The following is a 9,021-nucleotide window of genomic DNA, read 5'->3' as shown; positions in this document are numbered from 1 at the left end:
GTAGTGAGAACACATGGTTGCGATTGTGCATTCTGTAGTATGCCTCGTTAGTATGAGAGGATACTAGTGGCTGCATGAGATAAGTATGGACCCGTGGAGTTTAGCTAACTGCTAGGGTAACTTGTATGTGATAATTGCGATGACACTTTCCCGCTTGCAGAGTAGGTTTCTTACATGTCATTGTGTGCCTTTGAGAATTAGATGTCAATTTTGTGTGTATTAGAACCCTTGAGTAGTATACTTTTAGGATTCCTAGACTATAGAGATTTGTGCTATGTGTTATGGATAGCCTATTTGGGACTTGAAATTATCTCCTCAGCACAGTGGGAGTGGACCACTTAGGTACCACATAGTCAGGTGGTAGTGTATTTTTCACTCTTATCATTTGAGATCTGTTCGAGACACCGTGGCTGGAGTATTCTTGGTTGGCATTTATCTTCATCATTATGATAGATGATATACCTTGTGATGGATGTATTTACTGGTATGTTTCTTATACTAATGATTTGTATATGTTAGATGATGATATCTTATGCTTTACTTTGCATGTTAGTAGGATGTTTTAGGAGTGACATTCTTACTATGATGATATTGATGATCTCTTCGGTGCTTTGGAATGTTACGCACGGAGGGATGGCTAGGATCCATGATGGTCTAATGATGCTATTAACGGTTGGGAGGAACTATGCACTTAATTTATTTTGTTTGAACTTTATGATGGATGTATATGTCTTCTATGATGATGTATCATGTGATTATCTCTACTTTGATATATCATGGATTGGAATAGGACGATGTACCTTATTTCACATATGTATATTCTTTTAAGCCTTCATACCCTGTGACATGTACAGTGGATGATTGAGCATTTGGAAATGTAATGTATGAACATTGGACTTATCATTATCATTCATGTGGATGTTGTACTATATGGATTCATGTATGTTAGTTAGTTTAGATGTAACTCAACGTTAAGGGATTCTTAAAGAATGAAATCGGTTATGTATGTTATGTTTACTTTTAGATGGACATTGCTATTGCTTTTGTTATTATGTACAAGTTATATGTGGTATTTACTTTCATGTTATAAAAAAAATAAAAAATTGTTTGATAAACTTAGTGAAATTCTTTGGATCCCTTGGCGGGGCATTACATTATTATTCCCACCTTAAGCCATTTTTTCTTCTTCCCGGCTTCAGTTGTTCTTCCTATTTTCTCTCTTACAGATTTAAAGCTAAGAAATTTACTTTTTTGTTATGGAATAAAGTGTTTATCTCCTATATATGTAGGAATTGACCCTAGTGTGTTAATTTTTTTTAGCGAGTAAGCAAAAAAGTTATGAGAGTAGACTGTTAACTTTTACAATTCTATGTTATGTAATAAATATCTAAATGGAATGAAATAGTTTTCTTGGGCTTCTCTCCTATGTTAATAGTTTAGAGAAGCCAACCAAGGGAGCCCACTTGGGAGGTGGATTAGATTAGGATAGAATAGATTTATTTTCAAGAATTATTAGTATCTTAAGTAGAAGTAGTAAGTTCCTTCCTATAGCATTGCACTTTGTGAATGTTCTTGCAACATATGTGAGAGCAATTTTAGTGGATGAGAAAAGTTGGAATATCTATTATCTTTTCCATTGTATTTCCAATATTCATAGAGTTAAGTGTTTTACCTTCCTACAAAAATAGTGTAAGTTCTTTTCCTTGCATTTTTACTTCCCTATAGCATAAGCTTAGTGACTCATTAAGAGACCTAGTGCACATACTATGCCAACCATTTCAAGTATATGTCCTTGGGTTGATAAGATTAAATGCACCTAATGGTGGGGAAAATATTCCTTAGTTTGAATATATTATTCTTAAGAAAGGCATAGTGCATGACTATGATACACCTATTACGAGGCGGTTCATTTTTGGTGCCATTGTTGGGGATGGTGTCAAGCTAGGAGCATTTTTTAGTCATAGTTTTTAGTTTGAGTTATTTTTACCAGTGTGAAAAGCTTAATTGCATGCATCAAAGAGGAAGACAAAAAGATGAACATGGAAGATTTATTTCGTGAGGATCTATTAATTTGAATGAAGAAGTTGAAGAAGAAGAAGTTGAGTTACCTTTTGAAGATGCAAGTCCTACTTTTCCCATAGCATCATCATCAAAAACTAAACCCATAGATATATCTAGTCTCCAACCTTTCACTAAAGTATTGGCTAGTTTCCTTAATAACACTACACTAAAACCACCAGTTGTTAATCATCTAGTGCCCAATGTTCCTTTTTAGAAGCAACCTCAAAATCCATTACCACCAGTCATGGCACAACCTACTTTTCCATTTCCACTTCGAAGTCTTGTAACCAATGCCAATCTCAAGAACATACCTCCCACTACTCTTCCAAAGTTCTATGGCCTTGAAACCAAAGACCTTGATACTTTCTTGTTTGAGTTTGACATGCTTTGTCATAGTTTTGACTACAACACTGATGCCCATAAGCTTAAATTATTTCTAGCAACATTGAAAGAATCAGCTCTATGATGGTTCATGAGCTTAGGAGCCAATGTAGCCACAACTTGGGATGAAATGCAAGCTCTGCTCTTTGAGAAGTATACAAAGTATTACAAAGCATCTAGTATAAGAAGGGATGATACCTTTAGGATATCATAGAAGGAGGAGGAGCCATTGGAAGACTATGTTTCACATTTTCTATATACATTGCAAAAGAATCCTCAACACATGTTGTCTAAAGACTCATAAAAGCTAGTCTTTTTAAGAGGTGTGAATGATGACTATTTGGAAGTATTGGACCTGATGGTTGGTAGTGATGTATATCAAGCTTCTTGGGATTACCTCAAAAAGATATGTTAGAACTATTCAAGGTCAACTATGAAAAAAGGTTGAGGACCGTGTTCTACAGTCACTAAAGAGATCAATCAAGGCATTTCAAAGCTTGAGATATCCAATCTATTGTCAGATTTCAAACAAGACATTATTAATGATGTCAGCACACATCTAGACATGATGACTACAAAGAATAAGCAAGTAGAACCTAAATTACAACTAGCTGAGTATTGTCCTTATTGCCTAAAGAAAAAGAAGGATTGCCAATGTAAACTGGTTGCAAGCATGGAGAAATAGTATCTTCCAACTAAATACATCAAGATAGATGGAGATGATGAGCAAGTATTCTTTGTTGCTCAATGCCAACCATGGGCCCAGCATCAAGGTATGCCTCAGGACCCCTTGCAAAGTTCAAATTCATATGTTAGTCAATGGCAAAATTGTAATACCCAAAGTCCTCCACAAAATCAATCCAATTGGAATAATGCTGGGAAAAATAACCCACAACAATCCCAATGGCCTCAAAATTCCCAACAACCTTGGCCTAATCAATAGAATAACCAATGGTCACAAAACCAATAGAACTACTGGAAAAACCAATAGAACCAATGGCAACCACCCTAAAGGAATTGGAAATCTACAAACCAATAGAAGGGATCTCAACAATGGCCTAACTAAAATATTGGTGCTCCACAATTACCCCCTCCAGTTCAACAACCTACTTTATTGCCACCACCTACAAATACTAGACCTCAAAAGAAAACACAGTTACCTACACAACCTCAACCAAATTCGAATAGCCAACAACCATAGTAGCCCATGTATAGTGTTGATACCCAGTAGTATCTTGCTTATGCTTTAGGTGTTATAGATATACATATGAGATCTAGAATAACTTTACCAGTGACTAAACCACCACTTATAATTGAAATACTGGACTCTCCTATAGCATCAAAACCTTTGGTTGCTAAACCTATTGACTCAACTAATGTTATCTTGAAAATGCCAGTTCAACTAGCATTAGAACCTCCTTTTCCAGAACAACTGATACAAAAGAAACTTGAACAAACCAAGGAACAACCTTCTGACATTGTTGATCAGTTGAAAAATATACATGTCCAAATACCATTATTTCAAGCTATTAAGGACATTCCAGTCTATGAAAAAGCTATCAGGAAAGCCTACTTGAAGAAACTTGGAAGGAAGAAAAAGAACCCCACCATAGTCCACATTGTGGGAAAATTGGTTGATACCATGCTAGGGAAAGTGATTACACCAAAATATTCTAATCCAGGAAGTCCAGTAGTGAATGTCAGTATAAATGGTCAGTTTGTTAGAAATGCTTTAATAGATCTTGGAGCTACTATAAATGTGATGACTAAGGATACTATGAAGAAGTTAAAAATAGAAGGATTAAGGCCTACAACAACCATTCAATAGCTTACAGATAGTTCCACTGTCACTCCTGATGGGATGATAGAGAATATTGTTGTGACCTTAGATTCTCTAGAGTATCCTACAACCTTTATGATTTTTTCCCCTAAAGTCAATCTATCTAGTTATCCTTTCATCTCAGGTAGACCATGGTTAGCCACAACTAATAAAAATAGAAGTTGTAGATCAAGGAATCTGACCATATCAAATGGCCAAGCAACAAAGCAATTTGATTTATATCCTCCAACCCAACCATTACCAGATTTGAGTACATATGTTTGGCTGGATTTAGGAGATGAAGAAGAAGAGTTAAATTCTATAGTACAACTCATGATCTTGCATAGATAGTCTTTTCTAAAATTGCAAGAAGAAGATTCAGTACTCCAAAGTATCCTCACTAACACTTATGTGGTAGAAAAAGATGTATCTGAAAGCTCTGTGTTAGAATTAATCACATATGAGGAATGTCATAAGAATTATACTTTTCTCAAAGAACCTAAAATTCATTGTTCACTCCTCCCTTGTGAATTAGAAGCAAGTCCAATCTTTGAAGTTGCTATGATAGAATCCACTACTATTTTTGAATTGAGTAAAGGCCATAAGTTGCATTTTAATCCCAAATTAATATCCACACAAATGGAATAGCTAAAAGGATTTCTTTAGAGGCATGAGAAGGCTTTTGCATGGGACTATGGTGATATGAAAGGATTGAGCCCTACATTGTGTACTCATAGAATATACATTAATGAAAGTTTTCTACCACTCCGTCAACCCTAGAGAAGAATAAATCCAAGCCTTAGAGAAATAGTCAAAACTAAATTGTAGAAATTGCTTGATGTTGGTTTCATTTATCCTATATCTGATAGTAAATGGGTATCACCTCTAGTTATAGTGCCTAAGAAAGGAGAGAAATGGAGAATTTGTGTAGATTATAGAGAATTGAATAAGGCTACTAAAAAGGATCATTTTCCTTTACCCTTCATAGACCAAGTTCTGGATACACTAGCTGGAAAGAAGTATTTCTCCTTTCTAGATGGGTATAGTGGTTATAATCAAATCAGTATTGCTCCTAAAGATCAAGATAAAACCACATTTACATGTCCATGGGATACTTTTGCATATTTTATTTTACCATTTGGTCTATGTAATGTTCCTGCAACATTTCAATGAGCAGTTATCAGTATCTTTGTTGATATATCACATGATTGTATGGAAATCTACATGGATGACTTCACAACATTTGGGGTTACTTTTGAAGAAGAAATGATGAATCTTGAAAAGGTTTTGGTGAGATGTCAAGAACATAATTTGGCACTAAATAGTGAAAAGTGTTTCATGCTCATGCAAGAGGGCATGGTACTTGGTCATTTCATATCCATTGCAGGAATACAAGTGGACCCAGCTAAGATAGAGGTAATTCAAACATTGCCCATACCTACAAAATCAAAAGATGTAATATCCTTTCTAGGAAATGCTTAATATTAGAGGCATTTTATAAAAGATTTTAGTAAAATAGCTAGTCCTTTATATAAGTTACTTACAAAAGAAGCTAAATATAGTTGGACATTTGAATGTGATGAAGCCTTCCTGCAGCTTAAGAAACTTTTGACCACAATCCCAATTTTACAAGGCCCTAATTGGAATTTACCTTTTCACATATATACATATGCCTCTAATTATTCCATAGGTGCAGTCCTAGCATAGAAATCCCAAAATCTTGAAAATCCCAGAGCTGAACTACACCATGACTGAAAAATAATTGCTAGCAGTAGTTTATGCCCTAAAATTTTTTTGGCATTACATAACTAGTTATTCCATCTATGTTCATACTGATCATGCAGTAATCAAATATCTCATGAACAAACCTACTATAACAGGTAGGTTAGCAAGATGGTTACTATTGTTAGAAGAATTTGACATAACCATAGTTGATAAGCCTGGGAAAGCCAATGTTGTAGCTAATTATTTATCAAGAATCCATCATGATGATATTGACACTACTCTGGTAGATGATGCATTTTTGGATTAGCATTTGTTTCATATTGCTATTCAAATTCCATGATATGCAAATATTCCTAACTATATTTTAGCCAATAAGATACCAGCACATTTTTCTTATAATGAAAGAAAGCTACTTGTAGAGAAAAGTTTTTTTTTCTCTTGGATAGATAATCTTTTGTTCTATACTGGACTTGATCATGTTATGAGAAGATGTGTGAGAGAAGATGAGACGTATGGCATTCTACATGCATGTCATAATGAACCATGCAGAGGACATTTTGCAGCCAAAAGGATAGCTTTCAAAATCTTGACAACTGGTTATTATTGGCCTACACTTCAAAATGATGCAATCAACTATACAAGGAAGTGTGACCAATGTCAAAGGATGGGTTGACCAACAAGAGTAGATGAAATGCATCTTAATCCTCAAATGTTGTTCACACCATTTGACAAATGGGGAATGGACTTCATTGGTCCAATTGATCCTCCATCCAATGGGAAGTCCTATATTTTGGTATGCATTGACTACCTAACAAAATGGGTTGAAGTTAAGGCTATGAAGCATGACCATGATGAAAAAGTTGTTGAATTCTTGTATGAAGACATTTTTACTCACTATGGAGTTCCCAAAGAGCTATTTACTGACCAAGGTGCACAATTTACTTCCAACCTGATCTTAGAATTGATGAAACAGTATAATATCAGGCACTGAAAATCTAGTCCATATCATCCACAAGCTAATGGACAAGTAGAGGTTAAAAATTGTGAGCTGGAAAATATTCTTAAAAAAATCGTCCATTTGCATTGTCAAGATTGGAACCAATAGATTACAAGAAGCTATTTTTGCTTATAGAACAACCTGGAAGACTACTATAGGATTCACACCATTTGAGCTCCTATATGGAAAGGTGGCAATGCTTCCAATTAAATTTGAACATAAAACTATAAGGACAACCTTGGCATTGGATATTGACCTTCATATAGCACAAAGAGAATGCCTTTTGCATCTCAACTCTTTGGATGAGATGCATAAAGCTACTTTGGAACATACTAAACTAGTACAAAAATAAAGGAAACAATGGTATGATTCTCATATTATCAGTAAACAATTTCAAGTTGGTGATTAGGAATTATTATATGACTCCCACTTCAAGGATATGTTAGGGAAGCTATAGACACGATGGTTAGGACCATATGAAATCAGTCATGTCTTTGAGAATGAAGCTATGCAACTAACCACAATTGATCAAGTGCCTTCCAAATTGTTAGTCAATGGTCACTAACTCAAGTTATACAAAAGGCCACAAACAAAATATAATTTCCTATACCAGTTCCAATAGTTGGATTCAAAGATGACTCAAACAACTCTTTCTGTAGCCGAATGTGTTAACCTTTCAACTGTTGCTCTTCAACATTAGTTTTTAGTTTGCATGATCATAATAATAACTTTATGTTCACATAAAGTTTACTTTCTATTCATTTTTTTCTTTCCATCTCATATCTTTATCTTCCACCCATCCACCTCATCTCATTTCTTAATCTTCCATCCACACACTTTCCACATCATCAAATTTTCCATGTTTTCAATAAAATCTGCAAATGCTGATGGATGTTGTCGCTGACATTATTTCTACCACCTTTTTGGTACGTGCAACAATCAACTCAACAGGTTTAACATTTTCAAATTATCTTTCATTTATAAGTCCATAGATTTTGTCAATTATATTTAATACTGCATGAAATATATAATGGTGGCGTATGCCAGTCCCTCACTTGTACTGATCTGACAAGTGAGGACACTTGTCTAAAATTAGTAGGGGGTAGGGGAAGGTCATACTATCCAATGACATGTTTGATTATCCATGATGATTTTCTAAATCTTTGTATTACCCCATATTAATGAAAATTTGTTGCCATAAGTATGCAAAGTAAGGCATTGTACTCCCTATTTTTGAATGATATTTTGTGTCAAGCTATGATGTGACCTATTTTTAAAATTTTCATCATTTGAACCTATTTTCAGATGATTCCCACACAAACTTATGATTTACCTTCATTCAAAGCTTAATTATTGTACATAACAATTTGTTATGGCAATTAATTTCTTCCTAAAGTAAAGCAGTGTGATGAGTTTGAGGAATAACATAGAGTTCGAAGCTTGAATTTAGAAAAAGGGGAGAAAATAGAGTAGTAGAGGAAGTGCTAAGAAATGGGTGGGAATTTGCAAAGGAGAGAGCTAGTAGAGCACATTATGTTGCTCTCTAACATAGAAGCTATGAGAAGATTCAATGCTTGTGGATGGCTAGGTTATTGTTTAATTTTAATGCATATGATGAAGAGGCAGCTATAGAATTTTCTAGGACATTTGAAGAGGGTGAAGCTTCTATTTGGGGCTTGATAGTAGTTGCAATAGAGGAGTGCATCGTAGAAGTAATAGGGTTACTTGCGATTGGAGAGCACTACTTGAGCATGCATGATGCTAGGTCAGTGAGGGCCCAATTTACTGGACCACATGACCCTCAATTGGATGTTACGAAACAAGGATGTAAGAGGTTTCCATTGCTGCCACCATACTTTGAATTAGTGATGCACATTATCAGGTAGTTTACTTGTGAAGGTATATTTTCTCACTTGCATGCACATTATTTCAAGCTACTTAGTTGTGTAAGGCATAATATTACTATGAATATTCCAAATTTCTTGTTTAATATGCTTTGCATTAGTGTGGAGGAGACTTAGAACAGGAAAGAGAATTC

This window comes from Cupressus sempervirens, chromosome 11 (genome assembly GCF_028749045.1).
Source record: "Cupressus sempervirens isolate cs-2001-9-10 chromosome 11, ASM2874904v1, whole genome shotgun sequence".
Taxonomy (NCBI): Eukaryota; Viridiplantae; Streptophyta; class Pinopsida; order Cupressales; family Cupressaceae; genus Cupressus; species Cupressus sempervirens.
This window is presented reverse-complemented; position numbering follows the sequence as displayed.